We start from the raw sequence: 16,834 nt of genomic DNA on the forward strand, positions 1-16,834 counted from the left end.
TCTTTCAGACACACCGAACTAATGCAGTGAACCGCAGTTAACTCATAATTTTGCTCCTTTCTTTAGCTAGGGAGACTTTAGTATCGGTCAGTTTACAGTTTCAGAGGCTTTCTCTCTGCTGTACTATTTTTTTAATTTAGTCTTTGACTTTTAAAAAAAGGGAGCACCAGATAATTTTAGTCTTGCTTTTCAACGTCGTGAGTGATGTTCAGTGATAAAAGTTTGGAGAGTTTAATAACATAAGAGGACAACTATTTCCCATTATAAAATTTTATAACTGCTTCTTTCCACTTCTTTTCCAAACTAAAAGCCTTATTCTTTCCCTCAGAGCCTGGCCAGAACGGGCAAGTACAAGGCCCACACCCTGGCGTACAGAAGCATTAGGCATTGACCTCGTGGCTTCCTAATAGATCCGCAAAGTGCTTTGTTCCTGGAAATCATCTGATGAGTAGTTCAGTGCTATTGTATATCTTGTTAGAGCAGCCGAAGTGCCACAAAATGAACTAAAATCTCCCTGCAGAGTCTGTGCATCATATGCTGAGAACATTCTGAACTTTCAACAAATTCATGTTACGATCCTAGATAGCCATGCTTAAGTCTGTACAGGGGTTAAATGAGAAATATGGGTCTGCCGTTAAGTGTCTTTTGAGAGTGACAAAGCTCTGGGCATGAGGGGATGGGAGGAAAGGGATTCCCCCTCAGCTCTTTCCAGCCCTTTCCAATTTTATCGCAGGCAGAAGGAGTAATGGGAAGGGCCTCAGATACTGACCTCTCTAGCCTCACAGCCTCGGGCAGGACCACTAACCCTCTCCACCTTGGCATCGCCCCTGTGAAATAAGGGCCCTTCTATATTACGGAGTTGACTGCAGTAGCTCAGTAGCTCAGTAGCTGAAGGCGAAGGTAGCTCATTGAACTACATGGTCTCTTGTCTGTCTGTCTATACGCACTCATCCATCCATCCATTTATTTATCTTTTTTAAAAGCAAAGTATTTCTGCCTTTTAAAATATTTAATCGATAGTCTCCACTTTTTCTCTTTCTTTTTCTTTTTGGTTTTGGGCATTATCAGCCTTTAGATTTATCCCATCGTCAATACAATTATTGCTCAGCGCACACCTCTAAAATTGTCATTTTTAAAACCACTTCATTGAGATATAAAGTGCCCATAATTAAAGTGCACATTTTGATACATTTTGACATATATTCCTGTGAAACTATCACTATGAAGAGGAATTTTCCACTCAAATGGCTGACCTTGTAATCAGCTCTTTGTTCTGCTTCTGTAGATGTGCTTGCCACATAGGCCAAAGGGCAGGGTGACCTCGAGATCAACTGAAGACTCACCCTCCCCTTTGCTTGTCCTGTCTAGATAACAGGTGTATCCCCTATGCTTGTTCTGTCTGGATAACAGGTGTATTGAATCTCATGCTCTGTATTTGCCCGTTGCCCATAGCAACTCCCTCACTCTGTAATCACCTGAGGACAAATTAACCAGTCAACTCATACCAACTGTAAGTGCTTGGATAAGCCCTATAAAAGCAAGGCTACGCCTGAGCCCAGATCTTCAGCACGCTAGCTCTTCTGGGACCACCGATGTAATAAGCCTGAGTTCTCCAGCTCCAAGTGGTGCTTAGTTTCTCGCCTGTCTGATTTTTCTGCAACGACCACAGTCAAGGTAGTAAATCCATCGATCACCCCTAGAGGTTTACTTGTACCCCTCTGAATTTCCTCCATCAGCCCCTTCCTGCCTATCTCCCATCGCCAAACAACGCCTGCTTTGCTTTCTGTCACTATAGGTTAATTTACATTTTCTAGGGATTTATATAAATAAAATCACTAGGGGTTCCCCCTTTTTCTGGGTTATTTCACTCTACACAATTAATTTGAGGTCTGTCCATCCGTGTCGTTGCATGCATCAACAGTTCACTTCTTTTTGTTGCTGAGAACAGATCCCTTTTATGGGTATACCGAAACTTCGTCCCACGATTCCACATTAATAGGCCACAGCACAGGGCGCCCCTCACTCCCTTCGGAGTCAGAGACATCACTGGGCGTAACCGGGGCCCGCAGTTCCCTTTTCATAAATCATTGTCTTTTCACGGTTTCAGGTGGTGCCGGGCTCCATATGGAAATTCAGCATATATTTGTAGATTATTTGGGAGTTCTTCTCATTTTAACTGACATTCTCCGATATTTTATAAACTTTAGAAAGATGAAAAAATTTATAAGATCTCCTTTTGAACTTCACCACATTTCAGAAAGTTGCAAGAACCTCTCAATTGGTAGCAAATTCCTTTTGATTACTTTTTTTTTCCTTCAAAAAACACAAGTCATCGGATTTGAGTTTGAAGTCATTCTGGGGATAAGGCTTTTTTAAATGTATTGACAAAATTCAATTTCTGCCTGCCATAATCCAGAGGACAAGAGAGAAAAACACATGAGGAACTTGCCACTTCATGAAATAATTTTGTTCTGCTGCCTAAAATCGTTACTAACCTCTGCAACCCTTAATTAATTGAAATGACTCCAGCCGGGGGATTCTGCGGTGAAGAGGTTCCTAGTAGTTACATGTGATTCAACCTGAAATTCGGTTAGAACTGAGGGATACTTAAACACACAGCAATGAATGAAAAAGGGAGACTGTTGGATTTCATCAATCATTGGCTCTTCTTTCTCTCCTGTATCTTGTTTTCCCTTTGGAATTTAACAAATTGATCGATTGATTGGTTGTTAACATTCAAAATCCATTTGGTTAGAATGCATTTAAAAAGGACCAAATTTTGATGAATTTTTGTTATAAGGTAATATCATTTGAGTTAAAAAATATAAAAAGTGCAAATCCAGTTCATCTCACCAAAATGATATCATTCAAATCAATACCAAAGTCTGATAAATATGGCTGTTGTGAGGGGCATCCATGTATTACCGATAATGAAATTCTTACATAAAATATTCCATTTAATAAAGAATAAACCCATTTACCTCATATTTACATCTAGTTCATCCAGACCCAAGAACTTAGACCAGGTCCAGAGCAACAAAAGTTTCCAAAATAGCCTTTGAAATCTTGCCATAACACCGGAATAAAGGGGACGGACTTGTCGGAACCACAGTGGTATTTTGATATTTCCTTCGTGACATCCCTTTTCTCTTTCCCTGAATTTCCATCCCCACCTTCACAATTGCGTCGAGGCCCCTCTTAACTTGCACAGTATCTCCTGCCTTCTTCTCCGTCGTCTTTGTACTGCTTTCCATCTAGTCTTCCTCAGTCACTCCCCACACCACCCTCAATAAATATTTATTGCTTTAGGATAAAGGCTGAAGAATTTATCTATTTAAGGTCTTCTCTCATCTCCCCCAGTCTTTAATTTGTACCTGACACTTCTCATTCCAATCAATTAGGTCAACTGTTTTCCCAAAAGGCTTTGCACATGTATCTCTCAAGTGATTAAAATTAAGTGAAAACCATGCTGAGTACTAGAATCGTATGCTTGGGGGAAAAAGAGAGAGAGAGGGAAGGGGAGAAAGAGCGTGGAGGGGGGGCGGTTGGAGAGGGAGGGAGGGAAGGGAAAGGGAGGGGGAGATCCCTGCCTTCAAGGAACTTAAAAAGACAGGACAGTGAAACAGTGGAATGTTTTGGTACAGGGTGGTAAATTCTTGGATGAGGTATATAGGCAGCCTGCTGTCATCATGCAGAAAAGGGACAAGTAAGTAAGATATTGGCAGTGGCAGCACAAATCTCTGATTTTGTCATTTGGCTTGATCAATGAAAGCAATCACAGCAAGTACATAAAGGTGTCATATGTTACATACGAAGGCAGATATGACTCTTCAAACGTAGGAAATGTCTCTCCATGTGTCTGTAAACTCATAAACATGAAACGCAGCTTTGTGTTCTCATTGTTAATATTTTGGTAACTCTAAAGGGTAAGTTAGGGGCGTAAAATTCTTGTGGGTCCCTTTCTCCACACTGAGAAACCCTGAAAGAGTGATATAGTTCTAAAATTAACAAAAATAACAACAGAAGAAAAAAAAATGGAGAAAAAGCAATGGAAAAAAACAATGAAAAAAGTTAAAATTACATCTTAAATTCACTGAAAAAAAGTGACCCCTTACATCTGTCTCTCATACTTTTTGTTTGATTTTCCCACTACGATCTCCAAGGACTACACAAAATGGGCAAGGCTTTATAACCCTTTTTTTACATAAAGAAATAGAGAATTTGGGACATGGTCAAGGCCACTCAGCTTTATACATGAGTATCCAACAAGTTTCCAGTTCATTTCTTCCTACCAGAAACAGTATTTTTCTGTTATATCTGCAGGTATGATTGGAGAGATTTGACTCAACGGTGTCAGCTGCGGAGTTGCAAGATTCAGTGGCCATCTTTTCATTGACAACCCATATTCAAGATGGAAGAAGAAAAGGTATGTGAGACTTAGTATCAAAATATATATAACCACTAACAATTCATATAATTAGCGTGATCTTGCTTTGACATACAGATTCAGTTGCCTAGAAAGATGGTGATTTTTTAAAATTATAAAAGTAATATGACAGCATTACAGAAACTTTGAGAAACAAACAAAAAAGTTATTGTACTATAAACCAACCAGCACAATTATTATTCATTTGTTTATTATCTGAAATATTTTATGAAGGCATACGTATTCCATAATTGTGATTGTAATGAACATGCGACTTCATGGTGTGCTTTTTTACCTTTAATTATAGGATAAGCACTTTTTAGGATGGCAAATTGTTTCCTAATTACATATTTAAATGTTGTTTCACGTTTACTTCGTTCATCCCATTTCGTTGGTTTAAGGTTGCAGGCTTCAGGTTTTGTTTTTATCACTTTTTCTTTTTCTTTTTTCTTTTGAAACGAATATAATACTGTTGCGCCGTACACACAGATTTTATGCGAATTCATGGGTATTTCTTAGGACAGACTTGCAAAAGTATATGTTCTCCGCCAAAGGGTCTGAATATTTTATAAACATTTTTAATATATGTTGCTAAAACGGTACCCGAAAAGAGTTGTTGATTTAGAGCGAAACCTGAACATGTACCATGACCTCGGGCTGTAATCAAGGTGTGAGTTGGGTTTCCAGAAACAAATAGTCCAGAAGCAGAGTCAAGTCCCCATCTGTACCAGCCTCCAGGGCCACCTCACCTGAGCTCACTCCTGGCTTCCACTCCTGAAACTGAGACCAAGTTCATGTTCCCACGGGTTTCTGAGAGCCCCCCAATCACCCTAAGGAGGGAGAGGCACAACTCAAGGAACCCATGGAGACACTTACGAGTCTCCTCATTGAGCCCGGGGAGCTGACATTTGGCCAGTTGCATTATAATGAAACTATAAGGAAAGCTGAGCATAACTTTTGGTCTTCAAACCAACTGGAAGGACGCTGCCCTCTTAGCTACAGGCCTTTTATGTCTTGCAGCTCATCTTAGAGTTTTAGGTAGAATAGTGCCTTTGTTATTTTAAAAAATGTTGTTGAATTATCCATTAAGCTCAAACAATACCATGTTTTCAATAACATAACATTCTTCTCCACTTTCAAAAACCCTCCTCCATCCCCACCTGTTCTTCAAAGCACTTCCTCTTGCAGTAATCACCGAACCCTCTGTGTACGACTGTCACGTATCCGCCCCTATTGTTTTCTCCTGTGCAGTCCCATATCATGGCTTTCATCTAGAAGTCCCCCAGTGAGAGCTTTTGTTCCTGTGCACATTATCATACCCCTTCCCCAGCTCGCTGGGCGCATTGCTGCTGTGGGTAATAGCAGTGATCTTAATATGGACCAACAGTAAACAACAAACACGACAATAGATGCAATATCATAAAACAACCCGGATCACCAAGTCAGCCTCGCGACCGGCGTCCTTCGGGACTGGTCCAGAGCACTCTGAGAAATGGCAGCGGTGGGCTCTCTGCAAGCTTTTAATCGGGCCTGCACCAGGGGTCCCCGACCTAGTCTGTGATGTGGCAGAAGTGCTTGGCTCTGCAGAAGACAAATGCAAGGCCACACTCTGTGTTAGGAAAGGCTCTGGGCTCGGCGCTATAAATAATAATAAAGATAAATAATAAAAAAAGTGAAATGTTTTAAATGAAAGGTGATGCACTGTGAACTTAACACACTGGCCCTTTACCCTTTCTGTTAACAAGGTAATCTGATTGCCATTGATTTTTTTCACCTCTGTTACTAAGAAGGTGATGAAATGGTGTCCACATAGATGTATTGAACCAGATACTAAACACAGAGCAACATAAAGAACAATTATCAGCAACCTTGCTTTCAGCCTGCTGATTATGACATTATTGGAATGACAAGGTCTGGGTGACTTAAAAAATAAAGCAGGGAGAGGGGGTGTGTAGATAAAAGGAACAAATGCAGGTAAGTTTTTTCTGAGTAGATACATGTTCACTTCAGAAGAATTTCACCAGGAGCTTTTTCTCTGCTCCATAGCTTTAAAAGGGGCCATTTCTGCCTCTGCAGTTTACCGATAGGCCTTCTAGCGTGATCTAATTAACGACTTTCATTATGCTACAGAGAAAGAGCATGGCAGCGATGAGTCACTAATGCCCATGTTTTTGCTGTGTAGATTGTGGCTGGGGATTGTGCAGAAATAATTGTTTATTGGCCTATTAGGGTTCTCCAAGTAGCCCCCAAGATGAGGCAAGACCCCGAAATACGCTGAACGGAAGGCCACACTTCTGACCTGTCCATGAACCTCACAGGTGGTTTGTGATGAGTGCGTTAGAGACCTTGTCCGAAAGGCAGCCAAGGGCGGGACTGGTTTGTGAATGCTGACTTCGCGGCCCGTGTCGAACGAATTTCCCAGTCTCGGGTAGTTCCGGCTTTTATTGTCGATTTCATTTCTCTTCACCCGGTTGCTAAAGTCCATGACACAGCTCTGTATGTCTGAGCAGGTTCATGCCTTCGAGCATGCTCTTTGGCCTAAACGGGAACACGCCTCCATCGCTTCATTACCTCTGATGGCGTGCGCTTCCGTGGCGATATCTCGTCGTGGCGTTTTCTCACGGGCAGCGCTCCAGCTGTTCTGCCCTGCCCGGCCTGGGCGGCCGCTGCCAGTGGACTGCAGCTGTGGGAAGTGCGGTGCTGTGAAGAGATCTCTTTTTGGAAACTCCAGGGCAGTTTGGTGGTCAACTGAAGCGAAACAAGTTCAATAGTTTACTGCAGTCAGGCCACGTGGTGGTTCTAAAGTGACATAGAAACACTCACAAAGGAAGCCTGTGGTCACCACGATTGGCGACTGTGACTTCCGGCAGGGATTGCAGGTGTCCATAAAATAGTAGTCTTAGAATTGTTGGCTCTAGCACGTCATTGTCTTCAGCCTCCGCTAGGCAAGGGCCTTGTGGAAATCAGGCTCAACCTCAGGGGGAAATACAGAAAGAGGTGTGAGGAGTCAGAGGGTGAACTCCAGATAGGGCGGGTGGAAGCAGACAGGAAAACCAAAGAGATAAAAACATAGATATTATGTAAATTCAAAGTACAAGTAGAGAACCTTTCTTAAATTGATACTCTTCGTGTTACACGAAAAATGGCAAATACAACACACCCTTACTCGAAACACATTTAGGTGGGTGGGGGTGTCGCGCGAGAAGGCGGTGGTCCTCCAGCCTGAGCAACATCACATTGAGTTGCAGCACTGGTTAAAGGGGTTTCTGGACCCCGCCCTCTGAGACTCAGATTTGCATTTCTAACACATTCTGCCCTGGGACCAATGGTGCTGGCTGTAGAATGTCTTTGCGTGCATTTCGAAGCTTTAAGGCCTTTGTCCAGGGAAATGTCTGAGATCTGTTTATCTGGCGGAAGTCTAAAAAGTAGAGATTTGGTTTAAAATATCAGTGTTACTGCTTTTTACCTGGTAAACTTGGGTCAATAGCTAATACTTGCTAAATTTCAGTGTCCTCATCTACAAAAATTGCCAATGATAATATTTTCCATGCATATTAAATGAGATAACTTGTGTACAGCAGTATACCATGAATCTAGCAAACCATAATAAGATAAGCTTCCTTTACTTTCCTTTCTTTGGTTGACCTGCAAGTGTCTAGCTCTTGGGGAGGAACGAGTCTGTTGGAAAGAACTGATATTAGTGGATTCCAATCACAATACAGAAAATGACGGCTCATTTCAGAAGTGTTAATAAAAATTGTCCCATTGGCGAGGGGTTCCCCTGGGAAATTGTGGATGTCCAGCGGGATTCAGAAAAGGCAAGAAAATCCCATAAGTATTAGTAGGTAAAATACAATTTGTATTTATTTATTGTATGTTCTACTTAAAACTTACTATTGATGACATCAAAGGTAACACATGTGCTTTATTTCCAAAGAGAGATTTTAACCCATCTGGGGTGTTTGACGGCCACGCAATTGAAAGATCACCAGTTACAGCCCTCAACTGTACAGAGCAGAGCAGAGGCAGAGAGAAGACGCTCTAATGCAGGGCTGTTTGGAGTATAAGTCGGCTCAGCTAAGATGGCAATGTATATCAGAAGTCTTACAAAATACACACATTATGACTCAGAAATTTCAGCTTGGGAAACATAGCATAAGGGAAATCATAAATACGGAAGAAACCATTAAGGCACCATTTATATTATCCAAAAAAAAAGGAATCCTGAATAAAAGAGAAATGGTTAAGCCAATTACTACACCCGTTAAATGAGAAAAATAAAAGAACAATTTATTTGGGATAAGATCACAACTATGAAAAGAGATAAACTGGCTTGCATTCCTGCCCGTATCGCTGACGGGGAGCACGATCTTGAATTAGTGGTTCCCAACTGGGGATGATTTCGCTACACAGGGGGCATTTGGCAGTGTCTACAGACATTGTCGATTGTCACAACTGGGGAGGGAGTGCTACCGGCGTCTCGTGAGCTCAGGAGGCCGCTAAATGCAATGCACGGGACGGCACCCATAACAAAGAATGAGGTAACATGGAATGTCAATAGTGCTGAGGTTGAGAAACTGCCTTAAATTCCGTAACTTCTCTAAACGCGTCTTTTTTTCTTGTTAAGTTTAAAAATAGAAAATATAAATAAGTTTCTGTTGTTTATAAAAAAAAAAATGCCTACTAAATAGGATTGTTTGAGGTATTAAATGAGATGATTTATATAGAAAACCCGGTCTGGCTTTTAGTTAATTCCCAGTGAGGGTTAATATGATTTATCTATTATTACTCGTTACCACTTTTAGGAATACGAGAAGGCATGATAGCAGCTAAATAACTTGTATCCTTCTACTTCTCAGTTGTTTCTAAACTTTCTCCAGTGGGCATATTAATTTTATAAAGAACAAAATATTTTAAATGTTCTTAAAATGAAAAAGACTTTGGACATATAATAACCATATGTACATTTTTATTACTAAGAAAGTGGGGGACTGGAGGGCTTGTATGGCAAGGCAAACGTAACGAATATCTTTTTCATTTTAGAAATCATTCAACTGTTAAGACTCTAGCAAGCGAAGTCTGCCAGCATCTCATACTCAACTAAAACGATTTATTTTCAAGTTAAATTTTGACATAATGAAGGTTCTGAGCATGCCAAAGAGACAATTTTAGGCACCACCTTATGAGAAAGCATTCTTATTATTACAAGAATGTTAATTGGTTAATAGTTCCAAAAAGATAATGTCCACTATACTGAGGGCTTGCAGTGTTTTTGGAGGCCAACCTTGGAACAAAAGTAAAGTAGTGCTGCCTATTATTATTATTATTATTATTATTTATTATTAGTGAAGAGAGACAAGGGGAGAGATGTAGAGGGAGAGTCTGTCAATCTTCCTGACCCTAATGCTCCAGAGCCTAATTATTGTTAAGAATGGAGTTATGGGATGCAGGGGTGTGATAATCTCCCCTCTACCCTTAGCCGGGAACCCTGAATAATACATGGATCCATGAGAGATACCCAGGAAAAATGAGAAAATCAAAGAAATGGCTTTGGAATTAAATGCCATCTTGTAGAGAAAGGAGGGTAGGATATGGGCCTGTTAGGGAAGAGTAAAGAATTTTTACTGAAGACGAATGAGACCTTAGAATAATAGATGGGAGGTGTGATAGTTGGTGACAAAGTTTGGTTGTGGTATGGACTTCGGGTCTCTCCTGTGATAACAGTCAATTCTCCCTAATTAATGAAACCTGCAGAGAGGGGATTTGTGACAATTAAGTTCCTTTTAGAAAATTAATCTTCAGGCGGAGAAGGGGAGTTCAGAGGAAGCCTCTCTGAATTTGCTATTTTTCATGTGCCTATAGCTGAAAATAATAAATACTAAAGCTGTGTATTTGGGGGTGGCACATTCTGCTACACTTCAGAATCCTCTGTCCAGTTTGTGTTGCTTTTAATGAAGTGTAAGCCATGCTAACAGCCCCATGAAGTTGGCTGGTAAGGACCATAGGTAGGATTTGGGCTATGAATGGAAAAATCCAGCAAGTCAGTTCAAACTTTAGAAAGTAGGTTGGCAAAGTGACAGAAGCGTCTGGGGATTATTTCAAGGAAAGAATTCCCCAAATAATCAACAGGCGAATTTGGACAGTAAAATGGAACCGTTAAATGAAGCCGCATTACCTTAGAGGGTGGCTTTGTGGATCTGAGCAGCGTGCACTCGACCGGGCTGTGTTTGCCGTCCCCAGCCTCCTCGCTTGGGCCTGAAGGGTCAGCTCAGACCTGGAAACACTGGAGGAGCAGTGCCATAGGTGTCTTATGCCCGTGTCTTTCCACATTTGCTTTTTCTGTATTCATTACAGACGAGATAAGGAGACATGCTCGGGAAAAAAAATATTTTCTTGGTACTTAGAGTGGACCCAAAAGAGCAAATACCACAGATTTTAAAAGAAATTGTGGGGGGGGAGTTCCAGATCATTTTTGCCAAGCTAACCAAGGCCAGACAGTTTGCACGAAGTTAGGACAAGTACTTGAATTTCTGGGTGGCTATCTAATTAAAACTGTCAGCTAATGGAAGGAAACTCCTTACTAAATGTTAGTGTTAGAAACTGCCTTGTCTTTCCATAGTCTCTGTGGAGAAGCTCTGGAAAAATACAGGTCTAAACTGGGAAAGGCTTTTTATTTTATTTTATTTTATTTTTTTAAGCAAATAAAACCTCAGAATGAATTTTCTTTCCAAGAATGTGTTTTTGTTTTATCACAATGACCTTTCTAAGAAAAGATGAAGCCAGCCTCAGGTAAAAAGAAATGGCCACATTTCATTTACAGTTAGCCTCTGTGACCTCCGACCCTGTTTTTTCTATCTGAACCTCTCGTCATGCGCCATTTCTCCTGGTGTCTGATAAGCGACACTCAGGTGCTCGAGCAAGGCCGCACTGGAACTTTGACTTTCATAAAATAGCCAGTAAACAAACTCTGTTCCACTTTATTGCTGATATCATTCCTCTACTGTTTTCTTTTCGTGCTATGAGGCGCTGATAAACCACAGACTCCAGACCAGTAAAATGCAACCATTAACTCACACCCCACAACAAGAGGGGGAGACCCACAGATAACACACAAGATAATATATATACACATATATATAATGTATAGACACATAAGAACACACAACCAAACACTTTCGAGTGGATACACACACAAGCGATATCGTCTCATCTTTTTTTATTTCCCCCTATCTCTAACACAAAAGTCAAGGGGTTTGGGAGCACGCACAAAAAAAGAGATTTCTAAGAGAGCAGGCGATTGGGCCAGGGTCATTCGAAAGGGTAATTATTGTTAAATGTCAGGTTAACTCTGAAGGCCTTAGCTCATCCAACTGAGAGCAGATTAGCCCAGATGGAGACATTTTCAACACGGTACTGTCTGGCCAATCAGAGACAGCTGGGATTAGCCAAATACCTTCTCTCATCTGCTTGCTCACAGAAAGGTCAGTTTCTGCTCATTGCTTCTCTTTTAAGATGTGCTTTTTTTATTTATGGCAGCCGTGTGCAGGAAATCAGTCCCTTTTATCAGTGAATTAAATATTCAACATCTAAAACCCACTTTTTGAGAGTCAACTTCATTCACTTTCAAGACCACTTTTATCTTTTTTTAAGTGCTGAAGATATACTGGGCCCGTGTACGCAGTGCATATTTTAGCCCCAGCCCTCCCGCTAAGCTGGAGGTCTGCCTGTAGTGTTTTGCGTATTTCTTGAAAGCCGACTTGTTCCATTTCATGCATTTTCTTCTTTAAAGGCTCCAGTTTATGTTTCCTATCATTTTCTTCATAAAAAGAAGAGGGGAAAATGAAGCTAACCCTGGAGTGCTCTAAAAGATAATCTGTTTTTATGTACAGCTTTTTTCTCCCCCTAAGCAACGTAAATGAGCAACATGCATAAAAATCATGACAAAACGAACAGTAAGAAAAACAAAGATCATGGACTGGTGCTTCTTCAAACTGTGTGTGTGTGTGTTCGCGTTCGTGTGTGGGAGTGTGTGGCACACACACATACACAATCTGAATTATCGACAGGAGGCAACATCAATATTTGCTGAATATATTATTTAATACATTCATGTATGAATATGTGTATATTCTTAGGAGAAATATCTGGTGCCACTTCTGCGTGCCTCTTAAAATGTAGTTATTTTTCCATTTCAGAAGCAATCGATGTGAGACGCTAGAATACTCATCTTCTGAAGAATTTGTTATAAAACCTGAGCCTGTTTTCATTATGCTACTTTCATAGCATAGAGTTTTCTTCACTCCCTGCCCCAACTCCCGCCATCGTTTTTATGAAAGTAAATATGTTTTTAGCAATAAGACAAAAACGATAGGTGAAATGGAATCTCTTATCTGGAACATTCATTACAATTTTACATAATATAGTTGCTTTAAACAAATGTGAGCATAAGATGCAAATGGCATTAATAATGATTAATTTCTTTCAAGAAGATCTGCTATAGTTAAACTGCATGAAGCATTTGTTCTATAGTAATATACAAGACAATATTTCAAAAACTATAAAAGCTGGCACTCAGATCTTGGTTTTTAATACCATTCTCCAATAAAAGGAACCAGAGTTCCTTGGAGAAATGGCTGATTTGAGGACTAGGGCAGATATAAGATGAGCCCGCATAGCCAGAGAGGAAGTATGCAAAAAGCAACCCCATAAGTCAAAGGGACACAAGAATCAGTTGAAAGAACACCCAGCGACCAAAGCTGGAACGATGTGACCAAGAAAATAAAGTAACATTGGATTATAACTCAAAGTATAAATGATACCTGTGAGCCCATACTGATACAAATAAATTATCGAATAAATAAATAAATGGCGGGGCGAGGGCGGGGGCGGGGGAGGGATAGACAAGCCTCCCATGCAAAAGAATTCCAAATAATTTATCTAGATACTTTGCCCTCAAGACGGAGAGAATAACTCCTAATTCTAAATGTGGGCCATACATAGTGTCTTCTTCCCATGACACAGAACGGAAAGGGAGGGAAATGAGTCCAGTGGAGAGAACCGGTACACCCTCGGCCAGCTGATGAAGGTGATAGCAGTGATAAGTCACACTGATAGTCTGCACCCTTGATCTGACGTGATGAGAATGGCACTATACCTGTGCCTTTCCTCCCCAACATACAGAGCCCAGTCTAATCATGAGAAAAAACAGCAGACGAATCCCAATTGAGGCAAGTTCTGCGAAATGCTGGACTTGTATAGTACTCCCCAGAACTTTCAAGGTCATCAGAAGCAAGGAAAGTCTGAGAAGCCGTCACAACCAAAAAGAGCCCATGGAGACATGACAGCTACATGTACTGCGGTGTCCTGAATGGTGTCCTGAATGACGATGCTTTCTAAAAACCAACTCATAAATCTTAAATCTCTTCCTAGGCAAATTCACTCCAACTCCAAATCATGTGTTTCTTCGAAATTGATCATTCCAGCTAATACGCTCCACTCTTATCCTGCTCCCATTCATCGACTTTCTCTCCTCACCTCCACCCTGGACCTGAAGTTTGACCTTCATGGGTCTCCAACCTAAAGGCGAGCCCTGAGAAATGCAGAAAGAGTTACTATGAGGACAGCCACTGCCTGTTCAGCGCTGGCCAATTGCCCTTTCCCCGCTTGGCACGAACAGTACAGACTCCAGTAATTCCAGGAGCCCATTCAGATGATGCAAATAACATGTCAGTAAAACATGCCGGCGAGTTTTCCCTCTATCTTGGTGCAGGTAGAAATATATTGGATTCAGTAGGTGTGAGTATTTATACAAATGCTTCGTCCTTTCGGAGGTATACAGAACTTTCATACCAAACTTTACCCAGTCATTTCTCTTTTCATTAATAATAACTGCTTCCAGTTGAACATTTGCTTAATTACTAAAGTATGCATTTCTGATGCACTGCACATAGAATTTTCTAAGTATGTTCTGGTTGTTGATCCTCAAGAATGGTCAAATATGAGTAAATTATAATGTCCCTAAAGCAAATTAATTTCTAACTCTAGTAGCAGATATTTTGGTTCTTTAACTTACATTGTGGATACACAATGTAACATTTGACTGTTGTTTTCTTGGGGGGCAGAGGGAGACGAGCTTTGTTGCCAATTTAACATTTAGAGATGAAACCACATGATGTTAGGAAACTTATAGTCTTTAAGACTTTTTTACAATGACTTTCGAGTACTGTAGAAAAACATAATCTCAGAGTAAGGATGTACTTATATAATTCTATAAGAGGGCCGGTTCCTGTAGGTTCACAAAGGAAATAGAAAATTTCTGAATTTGCCCATTGCTCTCTTGTAGCAAAATAAAGCCACAGAGAAATATCTTTAAGGCAATAAAAAGAAGGTGTCTTCTAGTACAGACATATTTCAATTGTTATTGTTTTCTGAACTGACTGAATGATACCGGATGAAAACGGGGATCTTTTTGACAGTCTCTTATTTACGTGTCTCTGGATGAGTTTGTGCACATGTGTGGGAAGCTTCAGTGCTGCACGAATCAGTAGTATTTAAGGTTAATATGGTTGAAAGGAATTTGTTTATCTCACAAAATGCATTGATTTTTAGATTCCTCTAAAACAACTATAAATTGTACACCCACCACAGAGAGCTTATTTACATAGGAAGCAGGATAAAAATGCAAAAAAAAAAAAAGATTATAAAAATAATATTCTGGAGGAACAATTGAGTTCAGTTTTGTTTTTTGAGCCACCCAAGTTGCAAAGTTGTTGAGCAAAATTCACATAATTTACTGTAGAAATAACTTAATAAATAAAATATTTGAGCAGTTGACCTCTCTGGTACGAACATCAGTGGAGGTGAATTCACTCAATATGGGGATAGACTTTCTACAGGACTTTACTTAAGATAGTACGTTTTGCAAGTTGGGCTTTGAGTGACAATCTGTGAAACTAAAATGTAATAGAAATGGACCGACTTTGACTTATATAGCTATGCTATTATCTTAATTTTAGAAATTCATATGAGGACAATTTACATAAATGTTTGATATCCGTCTGCTGAGTCTCAGATCACACAGTACATATGTCCCCATGATTTATTGAGCATATGCTATATGCCAAACCACATACAGGTACTAAAGAAATAGGAAAACTCATTTGCCTCTAAGAGACTCAGAGCATCCTTCATGTTTTTGTAGCATTTATAAGTTGTAGTTTATTGATTAATTACTGAATATTTTCCTCTTCCTGGAGATTACATGCTCCCGGATAGCAGAGTTCATCCTTGTTATCTCCAGTGCCTGGCAGTGTCTTACACATAGCAAATGTTAGACGTATTTACCTAAATATAAAGACGTAAAAATGAATAAGCGATCCCAGTAGTTGCAAACGCAATGTACGTTCTCCTTTTTTTTTTTTTTCTCACTATCAAAATACTAGACAGTAGGTCAGCTGAAAAATATACATTCTGGCTTTTCTTCCAGCTTCCAGGTAGTTGTGGCTAGCCCTCTACCAATATCTGGGAGTTGTATTATGAAATACAAGTTTGAGGGATAATAAAGCAAAAAGACAGATATGGAGCCCAGAAACTGATAGTATCACAGAAGCCCCTGACCAGCAGTAAAGGGCCTTCTTCCGGGCTTCTTTAGCATAATTAAAATATAAACTTATACCTTATTTTAACTAGTGCTATTTCCTGTCTCCATTGCTAGCAGCTGAGCACAATGTTTCTAATTGATTCAGACGGTTATAAATTCCTATTGCCAATAAATGGACATATGTAGTAGACAAGCTAATCCTATTAAGACTAGTGTGTTATTTCTTTTCCCTACAGTTGAAGACCTTTATTGATTGGGTTAAATCAGCGGTTCTTCACTGAGGGTGATTTTGTCCTCCCTCCCCCCAGGATAGCAACAATGTCTGGAGACCTTTGGGTGTCACGATTGAGAGAAGCAGGGTGTTCGTCCTGGGCTCTAGTGGGAAGACACCAGGCATGCTACTGTTAGCTTACAGTGAACGGGACAGCGCTGACAAAAAATTATCTAGATCAAAATGTTAATAATGCTGAGGTTAAGAAACCCTGGGTTAAATCTTTATTAATTAAGTTGCCTACATAGCCCACCTGCCCAGGAACTGTTGATTAATGTTTATTTTGTAATGCGAGCCAGTTTGTTGACTTTGCCGACACAGAAAATGGTCATTTGTCCCCAAATCATAAAGCTTATTAAATAAAGATATGTTTTACTTTTGCGATTAGATGAGGGAAGTGGGTGGTGCACAAAATATTGGTGATTAATTCTCTTACATAAAAGTGGAGTAACACGAAGAAACAGGAGGTACCCAGTAATTAAGTGGGTCAATGTGACAGACAACAGTTAAGAAAACTATGCTCCAGAGTGAACTGTAA

This window comes from Pteropus vampyrus, unplaced genomic scaffold, assembly GCF_000151845.1.
Source record: "Pteropus vampyrus isolate Shadow unplaced genomic scaffold, Pvam_2.0 Scaffold34, whole genome shotgun sequence".
Lineage (NCBI taxonomy): Eukaryota > Metazoa > Chordata > Mammalia > Chiroptera > Pteropodidae > Pteropus > Pteropus vampyrus.